Here is a 14,800-nt window from a genome sequence, read left to right as displayed (position 1 = left end):
TGTCATTTCTTTGATCCATCCACAAGAAGGGTAGTATCAGGAATTTATCAACCTATTTTTTATTTTAAAAATAAACTCTTTATTCATAGAAAATTTACACAGGAAATACAAAAAACAGTGTGTGGCTTTCTTTACGTTCATAGTATAGATTCGGTCTATACATCCAAAGTGTTATCAGATCTACACATTTGCAGTGTTGGCACATTCTGTGTTCAAGGCACCATTGCCACTCATGTGGCCACTTTGGTTAGTACAAACGTCAAGTGTTTGAGAGGCTTTTACACAGGGCTTAGCTTCTCAATGTCTAGTGGCAGTAGGACCTTAGACTGAAGTTCTTCCCCACAAAGGTATATAAAATCATGAAAAGCAAAGATAAGGTAACTGGCCTGCTTCCCATGATACATCTAAAACTACAGGGCAGAGGTTTAATCTGAGGGAGAGGAGGTTTAAAGATCTGAGGGGTACATCTTTCACACAGAGTGGTTGGTATCTGGTATGAGCTGCCAGAGAAGGTGGTGGAGGCAGGAACAGTAACAACATTTAAGAGGCATCATAAAAGGTATTTGAATAAGCAGGGCCTAGAGGGTTACAGAATTAATCCAGGCAAGTGGGTTTAGTATAGATTGCCATGATGGTCAACATAGATATAGTGGACTGAAGGGCCTGTTTCTCTGCTGAATGGCTCCATGAAAAGTCTTTGCGTTGGCTACACCAGGCTTTGCTGCATCCCTTAGCATGTACTCTTGCAGCCTGGAATATGCCAGGCAGCAGCATTTCTTTACAGACATCTTGTACTGGAAGACCAACAAGTTTCAGGCAGACCAAAATGTGTCTATCACTGAGCTGATGATCTTCAATTAGGACTTGATGTTTGTCTCAAAATGCATCCCTGGGAATAGCCCATAGATCAGAGAATCCTCTGAAACAGCTGCATGCTTTACCGGACCATATCTGCAAATCCACAGTCCACAATGAGGTGGTCAATCCTCATAACAGCTTTCTCAAGGGCAGCTTTGGTGCAGGTGAGACCCTGTCTGTGTAGGGAGGATCTGATGGGAGGGACCCTCTCTCTGCCAGCCAAGCAAGATCTAGGTGCTTGTTGGTGAGTTCAGCCAATGACTCATTCTGCCAAATGGTTTTGACGGTCTGCTTGGGAAACTGTTTGATTGGATCAATCATGTCATTCTCCTGCAGTGCCTGCAGGACATTCCAAGCTGATCACTGGTTGGTGGACTTGTGGTCAAAAGTGTTTTCCTGAAAGAATTTTTCTACCAAGTACAGGTAGTGTGGCAAGGTCCAACTGAATGAAACATTGTGTGGCAATGAGGCGGTGTATCAAACGAAATATATGTAAGTATTGTCTGGCATACGTCAATGACTTCACTGGGGCATAAGAAGAAAAAAGCACAGCATACTTGTACCGGTTCTTTTCAAATGTTATTCAATTAGTCCCCACCTTTGCATTTCCACCCAGAGCTATGCAAAGGTTTCATTTTCATTTATTTATCCTGGCATAAAAAGCTTCATACAAGTTCCATACAAAATGCTGACCTTCACAACTAATATTAATTGTCACAGTTGAATGCAGATTGCCTTGAAGAAGATAATGTTGCTTGGTGACAACCTTTGTGGATTAACAGTTAAATCTACTTGGATAATGTTGGTCTGCCCTGATATATAAATGTAGGTTTTTGGATTACAACAGGAGTACACTTAAAGCTCGGTCTATAATTGCATGAGTCTCTCAACTTTTGCCTACAAATCTTGGAACATTGACAACTTTGTTTATTAAAAGTAAAATCCAGCTGTAAGATAAAATGTGGCAGGTACGAATTAATATGCAAGTGTTATGGACTCAGTGAAAGTCCCTTTAAGATAGAGAGTGTGTGTGTATGTGTGTGTGGGGCGTGCTTACGTCAATAGAAGATAAAGGACGTAATGACGTTGTTGAAGAAGTCAGAAGAAGAAGAAAGAGAGAGAGAGAAGGGAGAGAGACACCAGCCTGCTTGTTTTACCTTGGTATAATCAGCTGCATCCTCAGCAGACAAAGCAGAATAAGCTTTTTGAGCTTTACCTTTAATCACACTCTGTACCATAAGAGCCCATCCTTTCCTTGGCCAGTTTGAACTCACAGCAACCTTTTCAAAATGTTGGAAATACTGATCAACCTGATCTTCCTCAAAAGGAGGGACTAATCGAACCTCCCTGCTGGCTGAAAAACCATCATCAGAATCAGATTCCGAACTCCTACGCTTCATTTGTAACTCATGCTGCCTCTGTTTCTCCTTCTCCTCACTATCCAGCTCCATCCTCTTCAATTCCATCTGCTTCATTGCTAGATCAGCCTCTATCTTCATCTGAGTTATCTTTTGTTCGGCCTCTAATTTCTTTTGTTCGGCCTCTAATTTCTTTTCCTCTTACAGTTAACTTGGCTAAAAGTGAATTTGGCCATGCCACTGTGACGTATCTTGGTTATGTTGTAGGTCAAGGCAAGCAAGCTCCTGTTCAGGCAAAAGTTCAAGCAATATCTGAGTTCCCTATTCCCACAGGTACAAGGACTGTTAGAAGATTTTTGGGAATGGTTGGATATTACCGAAAATTTTGTAAAAATTTTGCTGATATTGCTCTTCCCCTAACTAATCTTCTGAAGAAGGGAGAAAAGTTTGTTTGGACAGATTCTTGTCAAGAAGCATTTGAGAAGCTGAAAGCCATTTTATGCTACTATCCTGTGCTCAAAACACCTGACTTTGAAAAGCCATTTTCATTAGCAGTAGATGCCAGTGATGAAGCTGCAGGAGCTGTGTTGTTGCAGAAGGGTGACCTTGATGATATTGACCATCCTGTAGCTTACTTTTCAAAGAAATTTAATGAGCATCAAAAGAATTATTCCACCATAGAGAAAGAATTACTGTCGCTTGTTTTAGCCTTGCAACATTTCAATGTATATGTTTGCACCGCTCAGAAACCATTGACTGTATATACAGATCATAACCCATTGGTGTTTCTGAGCCGAGTCAAAAACAAGAACAGAAGGCTATTAAACTGGAGTTTAATTTTGCAAGAGTTTGATCTCATGATAACTCACATTAAAGGCAAAGATAATGTGATTGCTGATTGTCTTTCCCGATGTTAAATGGGAAACATGTATCTGTACTAATCTGATAGTCTGTAGTTGTGTAGCATGATAATTATTAAAATTACTAACTATGCGCGGTTAAAATTTTCTTGGGAAAATTTTTTTTTTAGGTGGGAGGTGTTATGGACTCAGTGAAAGTCCCTTTAAGATAGAGAGTGTGTGTGTATGTGTGTGTGGGGCGTGCTTACGTCAATAGAAGATAAAGGACGTAATGACGTTGTTGAATAAGTCGGAAGAAGAAGAAAGAGAGAGAGAGAAGGGAGAGAGACACCAGCCTGCTTGTTTTCTCTATCGATGGATGAGAAACAATAACTGTGTTTGCCACTGAAATCCATGTATGGAAGTTGGAAGTAATCCGGTGGAGTTCACTTTGTTGCTGACCTGTAGAAGGAAACAGGTATTTGTATGTGGACGACCACGGTTCGGATGCTTTTCGGGGTGAGGAAGTCACTACCGAGTAAACACTGAAGTGTCGTTTGGGTTTCATCGTGGAACATTTGGATTTCGTATGTACTCTCTATGTTTTTCTACATCTACATCTTATCTTCAGACAACGGTGGTTGTTGAAGAAGCCCTTGCTCATGTTTCACCTTATGGCTTGCGGAACTGAACTTTAAGAACCATTCCGGAACTGGGAGGTTTGGACTTTGTCACACACACACACGAAGAGTTTAGTTTTGGGGTTAACGTTCGAGGTTTAACATTCTTGAATTCTAACATACTAACATTTTTTTTCTTTTATTTTACGTATTATCATAAGTAGTGATTAATAAAATAGTTTTTAACACTGAATCATGCTCAGTGTGGTTCTTTTGTTGCTGGTTTGTGACAAAATTGGGGGTGTCTCTCTCCCTTCTCTCTCTCTCTTTCTTCTTCTTCTGACTTCTTCAACAACGTCATTACGTCCTTTATCTTCTATTGACGTAAGCACGCCCCACACACACATACACACACACTCTCTATCTTAAAGGGACTTTCACTGAGTCCATAACACAAGGAAGATACATTTGGAACCAAATAAAACAAAGCATTTTCCTATTTCTCTCTTTATTTAGTTTATGTTTCTGTTGTATCTGAATTGACATTGAATTCACACACTGAAGTAAGCCCACCAGTTCCTTCTTTGTTTTAGTTCTTCATGGGCTGAAGGGCCTGTACTGTTCCATGTTCTAACCTGCACAATGGGTGTAAGTATCAGGACATACACAAGAGATCCCATTCCAGCAAAATTTTGTTGTTTAACCCTTGGTGAATGATACGGAAATTATGTTAAGCTATTGTTGCATGTCAAACTAATATAAAGTCTCTTGTCATTGTCTCAAAAGAACAAGCTGCACAATAGGAACTAAACCAATGAGAGAAATAAATTTCATTATGAGAGTCATAACTGTTATTTTTTTTAGAAGTAAAAGATATTTATAGTTTCTTCATATAATGAGATAATTGCTTCACTGCAAGACACAGAAAACTTCAGGGAATAAATTCATCCTCAGTCATCAGTCTGGATGGGTGAGTAAGTAAGTGCTCTATTTCTGAAATTCGGATCCATTGACCAGTGGAAGTGAATTTTGGAAGGCAAGTACACTCTCACCTTGCACATTTAGATAAATTGCGATCCTTCTGTATCAAATGTTGAGCCTCCTCATCTCATTTTACAATGCACATCCCTGGGCAGGGAGGCTCTGCACCAAATGTGGTCTTGCTACATTCCTTATTGTTCACTGTTTTGGACAGGCTGCTCTGCAGCTAATCACAGATGGAATCCCATTCTGAATGACATGGTGCAATTATTGGAATTGACTGCAAACTGTCATGCTAATTTGATTTACTGGTAAATTAATACAGCTGCTACTTTAAAGATGTATATTACAGGCTCCCAGAACAAAGATGGGAAATGGAATGAAATGGGGTACACATGTCCTTAATTGTTGTAAAATCAGATTGATTTTATGTTTGATTTCCCACATTTCCTGTTCTAATGAAAGGACACCGAAATGAAACATTAACTCTGTCTATCTTTCCACAATGCTGCCTGACTTGCTGAGCATTTCTTTCATTGGCTGTTTTACTTTCAAATTCCACCCTCCCCCCCCCCCCCCCCCCCCCCAAATGAGTGGGAAGTATCTACTTTAATTCCTTGGATTATTTTCCAACAAACTAAAAATTTAACAATGGAAATAACAACAGATCCCCACTGCTACCAGACTTCTGAACCGATCACTTCTTTCACATTCCCTTTGGTGTTGCCACATTTTTTGAACCCTTAACTCTACCTCTTCCATTATTGTCACTTCAACATTTCTTTTTGCACTACTATACTTTGCACCATTCTGTTGTCTTGCACTCATCAAATGTATTTATTGCTCTATTTATTATTACCATGAGTACTGTTTACTCTGAGCTTCACACAAGCAAGCAATTTCATTGCACCCTGGCGTATATGGCAATAAATTAATCTGAATCAGGTTTTTAAAGTCCTGCTGGAAAAAGTACATGCCCATTACAAAATATGACCTTGTGACCCTCTGAGGAAATATATCAATCTATTACTTCAGAATTAATTTATAAAGAAATTCTACAGATGAGGTAAACTCTAAAATTTATCATTCCAATCTCTTTGGTCTCAATATTCTGCATATACTTTGTTTTTACAAACATTAACCATTTGTTAACTGTGGGTAGAATCATGGATTGATACCAAAATGTGTCAAAAGAAATTATGGTAAATTCATGAGTTGTCACACACTTATTCTGTGCTAACGGGACTATCTTTTATCTATCTCTCCTACTCCATTTCAGTTTCTCTCTCCAAGCTTTAATGATTTCTGGAGACACGAGAGACTGCAGATGCTGCAGTATGGTGCAAAAAACAAATTGCTGGAGGAACTCAGTGGGTTGAGCAGCATCTGTGGAGGCAAAGAGATAGTAGACATTTCGGGATGAGGCTGTACAATGTTGACTATCCCTTTACCTCAACAGATGTTACTCAAAGCTGTGTTCCTCCAGCATTTTGTTAATGATTTCTGTTTTTGATTCCTTTTTTCACTTTTTAGCTGACCCTCATTGCTGTTCTCATAAGCCAACTCCAGCTACACAACCAGGCAGCCTTCTCATTGTTGGCCTCTGAAGTACTATTTCTCTCCCATGAATGTTTATCTGCCATTGGGTTAGAGGAGATTCATCAGTGCTTGAAAAAGTAGGCTCTCAGAAGAATGTAATTCTATTACTTGCCTCAACAAGTTCAGTCAAAAACACCTCACAAATCTGAAAGATTTGGGATTAATGCTGAGATATGGGTCACTCAGAAAAAAAGCCTCTGGAGAAAGCCAAATGCTGTTAGTTATTTATGACCAACATGAGCAACCATTTGAAGAAACCATGGGAATGCAGTTTACCTCTCTGCCTTCTTATAAAATGTCAAGTCATTGCACATATTGCTCCAGTGAAATGAACACAGCATTATATCACTAACCTCAAAGTCAACTGATGATAAATACTACTTCCTGAAATATTCCAGTGAGGGTGCTCGCACATGAGGAATAGGCAGATCGTGAAGTCAGTCAGCAGCAATGTGGATTTGATTTCAGCAATGCTATTTTGGAGTTCATTGCTCTGGTGGACACCCTCTCTTAAACAGAAGCTCTCCTCTTGGCCTGTGATCATCAGTGGTCGGCACTTTACAATTGCTTGCTGCCCAAATACCACCAAACAGGAAATTAATTCTGAATGTGATCCCCACACCTGAGGGAGGCTGTCGAGTTTAGCTCATGTTACTCAGATGGCAGCTGACCCTTTATACCTCCATTTCACTCTGTTGGTTAGATACACTTGATTACTTATGAGCACTCTTTTCCACATAATTCCAGAACTTTTAACAGGAGCAGAAAGGCACCTCAGGAAGAAAAGATAAATTACTTATTGGATTTCACTTAAATTAAAAAGGGAAAAGTGTACTTCTAAAGCCTCTTTTGTGTTGCAATGTGCAGCACGTTTCACTGAATAGCACATTAGCTAGATTTTCTACAGTTGTATAACTTTTTAATGAAATGTTTCATGATTTGAGTAATCCACACATTCACTATTAGTGAGAGCAACTTCCATTCTCATTCTTTGAGTAAAAAGACTGAAAACAAAGCTGAGTGTGTAAATGTCAGAACTCGCGACTAAATGTCTTTCATAATTAATGCTATTCAGAAAATGCAAAGATCGTAAAGACTACTGAGCCTCTTCTGAAAAGTTATTGTGATTGATTGGAGAGCTTTTAAACTTGAAAAGATTAGCATTTTCCATCCTCCCACTCAATAGGGTTGCTGACATATAACATTTTAAATTCTTAATCATCTTTGCATGGTTTAAATTAATGACTTAGCCCTGAAGGTTTGGCTTCATCAATTCTGCTGGGCCTATGAGCATAATTGTAAACAATGTCTCCTCCCACCGCTTCATTTAGGATGACCAAGAAATGGAACACGTGTGTGTTGCCAAGTCACTCCAATTCATTCTATTTTGTCACTGGATTTAATTCCAATATTGCCACATATGTACAAGGCAAGTGGCTCCCACATTGGATAAATGCTAAAACCAAGAAAAGTAGATTTTATCCATTTTACTTACGACTATTTCTGGCACCCCCAACAGCAGATCTCTATAGTGTAATAATAAGCCAACCACCTACTTGCTATTCATGGTGGTGATACACAGCTTGCAGAGGCATGTTCTGTGATAGTAATATTTGTAACAATATCTTAGATCTTTCTAATGAGCTTTGGGAGATTTCAGGAGGAGGGAATGACAGCATGGGTTAAAAGCTGCTTCATCTTCTGCACTTGGATAGGAAGCAGAGGAAACATTTGGGTGATTGATGAGTGGACCAGGGTGAGGGATCTACAGAACACAAAGGGGATGGGATTGGTTTGGTGATCCAGCAAGGTCTGCTATTCCCATTTCTAGCTCCTGCAGATTCATCCTTCTCTCTACTTGCCTCTTTTCATCCCTGGACACCATCTCTTGTCACTTGTAACAGGCCTTCTCTTTTGTTCCACATTTTCTCTGATCTCTAATTTTTGAGTTCCACTGAATGCTCATCGACTAGAGATGATGTTCATGTGAAGATGAAAGATAAGGATGGCAAGGTTCAGGAACCTCTAGATGACGAGCAACGTTGTAAGCCTAGTCAAAAAGAAAAAAAGGAAGCATATGTAAGGTTTAGGAAGCTGGAAGTGGATGAGAGCCTTGAGGAATATAAAGGAAGCAGGAAAGGACTTAAACAATGAATCAGAAGGGCTAAAAGGGGCCATGAAATGTCCTTGGCGAGTAGGATTTGGGAAAATCCCAAGGCATTTTATACACATATTTAAAAACAAGAGTAGCTACAGAACGAAAGGATAAGTCCACTCTAGGACAGATGATGTAATTTGTACCTGGAGCCAAAGGATGTGAGCAAGGTCCCAAACAAGTACTTTGCACGGATATTCACCAGGTAGGATGTGGATGATAGTGAAATCAAGGAGGGATATGTCGATATTCGTGGGCATATTGATAACGAGGAGGAGGAGGTGTTAGGCCTGTTGAAGAACATTAAGTCCCCAATGCCCGATGGGATCTATTCCAGATTATTGAGAGAGGCAAGAGAGGAGGTTGTTGGGACCTTGTCAGAGATCCTCTTTAGCCTCCAGTTAGATCCCAGAAAACTGGAGAACAGCCAGTATTGTTCCTTTGTTTAAGAAGGGCAATTGGGATGATGCAGCAAATAATAGGCTAGTGAGCCTTACATCAGTCATAGGGAAATTATTGGAGAAGATTCCTGAGGCAGGATTTACTCACATTTGGAAAGGCATAGACTTGTCAACATGGCTTTGTGTTAAGGAGATCATGTCTCTCAAATTTAATTCACTTTTTTGAGGAAATAACCAAGATGATTGATGAGGGTAGGTCAGTGGACGTCATCTGTATGGACTTTAGTAAAACATTTGACAATGTCCCTCATGGTAGACTGGAACAGAAGATTAAGAACATGGAATGCATGGAGACTTGATTCAAAATTGCTTGGCCATAGAAAACAGAGGTTAGTAGTGGAGAGGTGTTATTTTTACTTGAGGTTTATGACTATTGGTGTTCTACAAGGATTAGTGCTGGCATCTCTGTTTGTTATATAATTGTAGGTGGTCTGATCAATAAGCTTGCAGATGACACAAAAAATGATGGAATTCTGGATAGTGAGGAAGGTTGTCAAAGAATACAGCTGGATATAGATCAGTTGGAAATTTGGGTGAAGAAACAGCAGATGGAGTTTAATCTGGACAAGTGTGAAGTGGTGTATTTTGGGAGGTTAAATGCAAAAGAAAAGTATACAGTAAATGGCAGGACCCTTAGGAGCATTGATGCACAGGGGTATGTTGGAGTGCAAGTCCGTAGCTCCCTGAAAGTGGCAAGACAAGTGGATAGGGTGGTAAAGAAGGTGTACGGCATACTTGCCTTCATTGGTCAGGGCATTGAGTATAAAAGGAGGGAAGTTATGTTGCAGTTGTATAAAACTTTGGTTGGGCCACACTTGGAATATTGGGTGCAGTTCTGGTCAGTGCATTACAGGAAGGATGTGGATGCTTTGGAGAAGGTGCAGAACAGGTTCACCAGGACATTACCTAGATTGAAGCGTATTAGCTATAAGGAAAAGTTGGACAAACTTAGATTGTTTTCACTGGAGGTTGGAAGTCTGAGGGGCAAACGGATATAGGTATATGAAATTATGAGAGGTATAGATTGGGTAAATGGTCAGTCTTTTTATCGGGATTGAAATATCAAATACCGGAGGATGTAGGTTTAAGATGAGAGGAGGAAGTTTAAAGGAGATTAGAGGCAAGATTTGTACACAGAAGGTGGTGAGTCCCTGGAATGCGCTGCCGGGGAAGTGGGAAAAACGGATATGATAGCAATGTTTGAGAGGTTTTAGACAGACATAGGACAGGTCGGGAATAGAAGGATATGGACCTTGTGCAGGAAGATGGGATTATTCTAGGTTGGCATCATGGGTGTCCCAGACATCATAGGCCAAAGGGCCTGTTCCTATGTTATACTGTTCTATGTTCAACGTTCTAAGGCAGAGAGGGCTGGGCCAATGTAAAGATGATGTAGGTGGGAAAGGACAGGTCAGGAGGAAAAGTACTAGTTTTGAGTAAAATGATAGGTCAGTCGTCTGCAAGGGCAGCCCTTTTGTGAAATGCAGTAAGCGGGTAGAAACAGACTGTGGTTGGGACATTTTGTTAGAGGTCAGAGAAGATGGATCTTCAGTGGAGATGTGGTCAATGAAAGATTCATGATCCTGGTAGAGGTAACAAAATTGGGACAAATGTGTCACACTGGACGAGAGGAAGAGTTCTGGTAGGATGACAATTCTGAACTGGGTAAGAAGTGTATGTTGGATGAAGTGGATGAAATGAAATTGTCAATCTAGAGGGAACTGAGATGGAGGACATTGGTGCTGCTGAAGGAAGACAGAGACCATGCATGTGGTGGCACATGGAGAATCTGAGGGTGAAGCAAAACCCACTGTTCAAGGACCACTGAAGATCTTGGAGATCTCTAATTATGGGTGGATCAGAAATGAATGGAACTGCACTTGGAATCCACAGGGAATCATTCAAAGCACAAGGTGGTGCTGAATAAAATGAGATTGCTGTGGAAATGAGTTTTATCATCTATCTGACTAATGATGAAAGGCAAATCATAAAACGATCAATGTGAACCATGTAAACTACAGTAAAGCAGAATTTACAGAACTGGAAAAAACAAGATTCATCTTATCCTTTTTAATCAATTATCTAATTACTACAGGCACATTACTTGAACTAACTCTAACCTATTCCCACAAACACAGGATCAGAAGACATGTTTCTGACCAGTACAAATACTGGCACACACTTACTTTAGACATTCCATCATTGCCTTCATCCACAGAGATTATCATTAAGATTGCTTATCACATGAAAAGATGTGGGCTTGAAGTTCAGCTTGAGGTTGAATTGAGGAGACAAGATTTGGTTCACTCTTATTTAGCCCGAATGAGTGGTATGTGAATGGGAATCCATATCTATGCTGCCTGCAGGACCAGCACGTGGTGAGTTAAGTTTGGAGGCTTTTAAAGCAGTGTTGCACTGAATATGGTATTGTAAGTATAAGGGGCTCTAACACACAGATAAAGAGCACAACAATACATCTAAAGTAAGCACATGGAAATGCTCGTGGTGATAAAATGCTTGTCTGACCACTCATTTGAGGCCAAGGCAATGAAGCTGAGGTAATGAGATTATTGGAAGGTCTTAAGAAGGGCAAAGTGAATCTTGCTGGCTCCAACTCCTGTAGATTCTGCTACCACCTGAGTATCAAAGTATGCAAGGAATGTTGTTATCAAAGATAAATATATGGCACATAAATGTGTGAAAACCATGATATGTGGGAGCTGCCTGTAAGGTATCTCATTCTGGCATTCTTACAACTGTAAGTACGATGTCTTCCTGAAGCCTAGCTGAAGAAAGTTTGCTTCGGGTTTCAGTGATAAATGCTGCTCATTTTCTCAGTATAGCCAAGAATAATGTATGCCTTCACCTTCTCATCAGAAAATCCAAGAGGTAAAAAGAAAATTTAACATTTCAGTATCTACAGTGTCAACCCTTCTCAGAATTTTATGTTAGCATGGTAACTTTTCATTTTCCTAAATTCCCATGAGTACAGTCCTGGTCAAACCACATAGATGCCATGGCCAAGAAAGCTCACCAGCACCCCTACTTCCTCAGGAGACTGAAGACATTCGGTATGTCCCCTTTGACACTCTCCAACTTTTATCACTGCACCATAGAAAGCATCCTATCTGGATGCATCACAGCTTGGTATGGCAACTGGTCTGCCCAGGACTGCAAGAAACTGCAGACAGTTGTAGACACAGTTGTAGACACAGCCCAGCACATCACAAAAACCAGCCTTCCCTCCTTGGACTCTGTCTATACCTCTCACAGCCTTGGTGAAGCAGCCAGCATAATCAAAGACCCCACCGACCCGGGTCATTCTCTCTTCTCCCATCAGGCAGAAGATACAGGAGCCTGAGGGCACATATCACCAGGCTCAAGGACAGCTTCTATCCCACTGTGATAAGACTATTGAACGGTTCCTTTATACAATGAGATGGACTCTGACCCCACAATCTACCTTGTTGTCACCTTGCACCTTATTGTCTACCTGCATTGCACTTCCTTTGTCGCTGTGACACTTTACTCTGTATTGTTATTGTTTTTACCTGTACTACCTCAATGCACTCTGTACTAACACATTGTAACTGCACTGTGTAATGAATTGACCTGTATGATCAGTATGCAAGATATGTTTTTCACTGTACCTTGGTACAAGTGACAATAATAAACCAATACCAATCTTAATCTTAGTCATTCTCTACACAGAACAACCCTAATATCCCGGAACACAATCTAATGAGGCCACACTGCACTGCTTCCAAGACAAACATTTTCGTAGGTGCAAAGATCAAAACCACACACAGAATTTCAAATGTGGCTGCACCAAAGCCCTGTATAGTTGTAGCAAGTTTCATTCCTCTAGTACTTCAAGCCTGTTTGTGATAAAGATCAGTATACCATTGGCCTACCGAATCAGTTGGCTTGCTGACTTACTTGAAAGACCACTGCCGGCTACTCATTCTCATCACTGTTTCATTCTGATGATAATTTTTATTTTATAGTGGGTGTTTCCTCCTGTGTGGGTATCTCTGGGCTGATGCTTGCACAGCCAAGATGCACGATGCAGTTGAAGAAATAGCTGCAGCTGAAATTTTGTATCAGGCAGCATTCCTCAGTGGCAGTGGGGCACATGGCTTTCATCATGCCCCGGCTCTTTCTGCAAGGCACTTCCCATGTAAAGATATCCTTTTTCAGCTGCTCACAATGTGCTACTTCTCTCCCTTAAAGAAACAGTGGCCATGTAAAGTGTCTACAATAGAAGCACACACCGCTGAAGTTCTCCAAGAACATTATCAAGATTCTGGAAGGGATCTTCTTTAGTGCTACTTTTCCAGTTTTGTCCTTTCCCACATTTGCATCTCTGCCTGTTTCTAATTCGCAGTGCTTTCTCTATATGTTCTGTTGCTGCTTTCAGTACTATATATATCTGTGGCACTAATTATAGGCCACCTAACAGTTGGAAAGAGAAAGCAGTAAGGGCATAAGCTTGGCACAAACATTTTCCTGCACCTGAGTGGATTCTATGTGCAATGAAATGTTGAGGTGTCGAAATCCTTCAATTAGATTTTCTTGAACACCATAATAGGCACTTTGGCTGCCATTGTAAATTGCCAGATTAGGGATGGTGCTTGTACGTTTGAACAAGTTTCCATTTGCAAAGGTGAAGTCCCTGCCACCTAGAGTACAGTACATAAGGATCCCAGTCAGGGGAACATGCATAACAGCAATGTTATTTGGTAGAGCCCAGTCACTCCACTGAAATCACTGAACAACTTCTTGTATATTTGCTCCTGAGATGGTACAGATTTGGAGAAAAGTGGAAGTGCTGATTATTAGGAATAAGTAAGTGCTCTTTATCTATTTTGTATATTTATCCCTGAGAACCATTAATCTTTAAAATGTCATTGCTTTTACTGGGGGAAAAAAAATGGAAAACTGTTTTTGTAAAGAGATGTGCAATGATTTAAATCATGATGAAACTAATGTAAAATTCTTTCAACCTTCACTCTTACCAACCAAAATAATCCTTACCAAACAGTAGCGCAGTACTTCTATCCAACAAGAATGAGCCAGTTCTTTTCAGCTTTAGATCATTGTTCCTCTTTGCAATGATTGACAACAAAGTAAATAGCTATTGCAGTCCATAAATTTGCAGCAATGATTCGATGGAAGGAAATGGGATTGGGAGGCCTGCCATTTTCCATTGGTCATAAACTTGCCGTTCTTAGTTAAAAACTTAAGTCAATGCTGCTTGTTGAATTGTACTTAAAAGCATAAAAAATCAGTTGTTTGTTTTCTGCTTTATTTAGAATGAGATCGTTAAAATATCAGCACATTTTCTTCAATCTATTTTTAATTATCTCTAAATAACCATTTTGTCCCCTCATAAAATAGTATTGTTATTTCAGAACTGTCATGACTGAATTTCAGCAGAATGTGGAACAGATAATTTAAAGGCAGTTGATGCAATGCTCTCTTTTAAACAGTTTTTCCTAAATTTCTCTCTACTTATGAACACTTTGTAGAGGAGATGATCCCTTCTCACTACATTCCCTCTGAATGTTTCTCCTTCTCATTTCTACTTGCTTCCTCCCAATGGGAGCTATAATTACAGCACAGACATTTTCCATTATTTAAGAGACGTTTGCAATGGAAATATTTAAGTAAGGACAGTATATGACTTACAAGGCATGGACTGAATTGTGTTGTATGTACTGGTCCAATATTCCTCCACTTGCTAATCCCGGGTACTTCAAGTGAAGGCTGCAACACTAAAGGATGTAAACAAACTGAACTTGTACTGCTTTCAGAAATGGTGTTAAATGGTCCTCAAAATTCTCATTGACCATAGAAAGCAAGATATGCATTTGCAATCCAGGAAATTGTTTTCAACCTTAATAAATAGCATTTATTCATGAAATAT

General features: G+C 39.9%; 1 protein-coding gene across 1 annotated transcript in view; it reads right to left on the bottom strand.

Annotated features, from left to right (window-relative positions):
* slc38a11 (solute carrier family 38 member 11) overlaps positions 1-14,800 on the bottom strand; it is a 39,021-nt gene that overhangs the window by 10,840 nt on the left and 13,381 nt on the right. The gene's annotated exons all lie outside the window — the stretch shown is intronic.

Source organism: Pristis pectinata, chromosome 1 (assembly GCF_009764475.1).
Source record: "Pristis pectinata isolate sPriPec2 chromosome 1, sPriPec2.1.pri, whole genome shotgun sequence".
NCBI classification, from domain to species: Eukaryota; Metazoa; Chordata; class Chondrichthyes; order Rhinopristiformes; family Pristidae; genus Pristis; species Pristis pectinata.
Note: the sequence above shows the minus strand (reverse complement) of the source record. Positions and strands in the feature narration are given on the sequence as shown.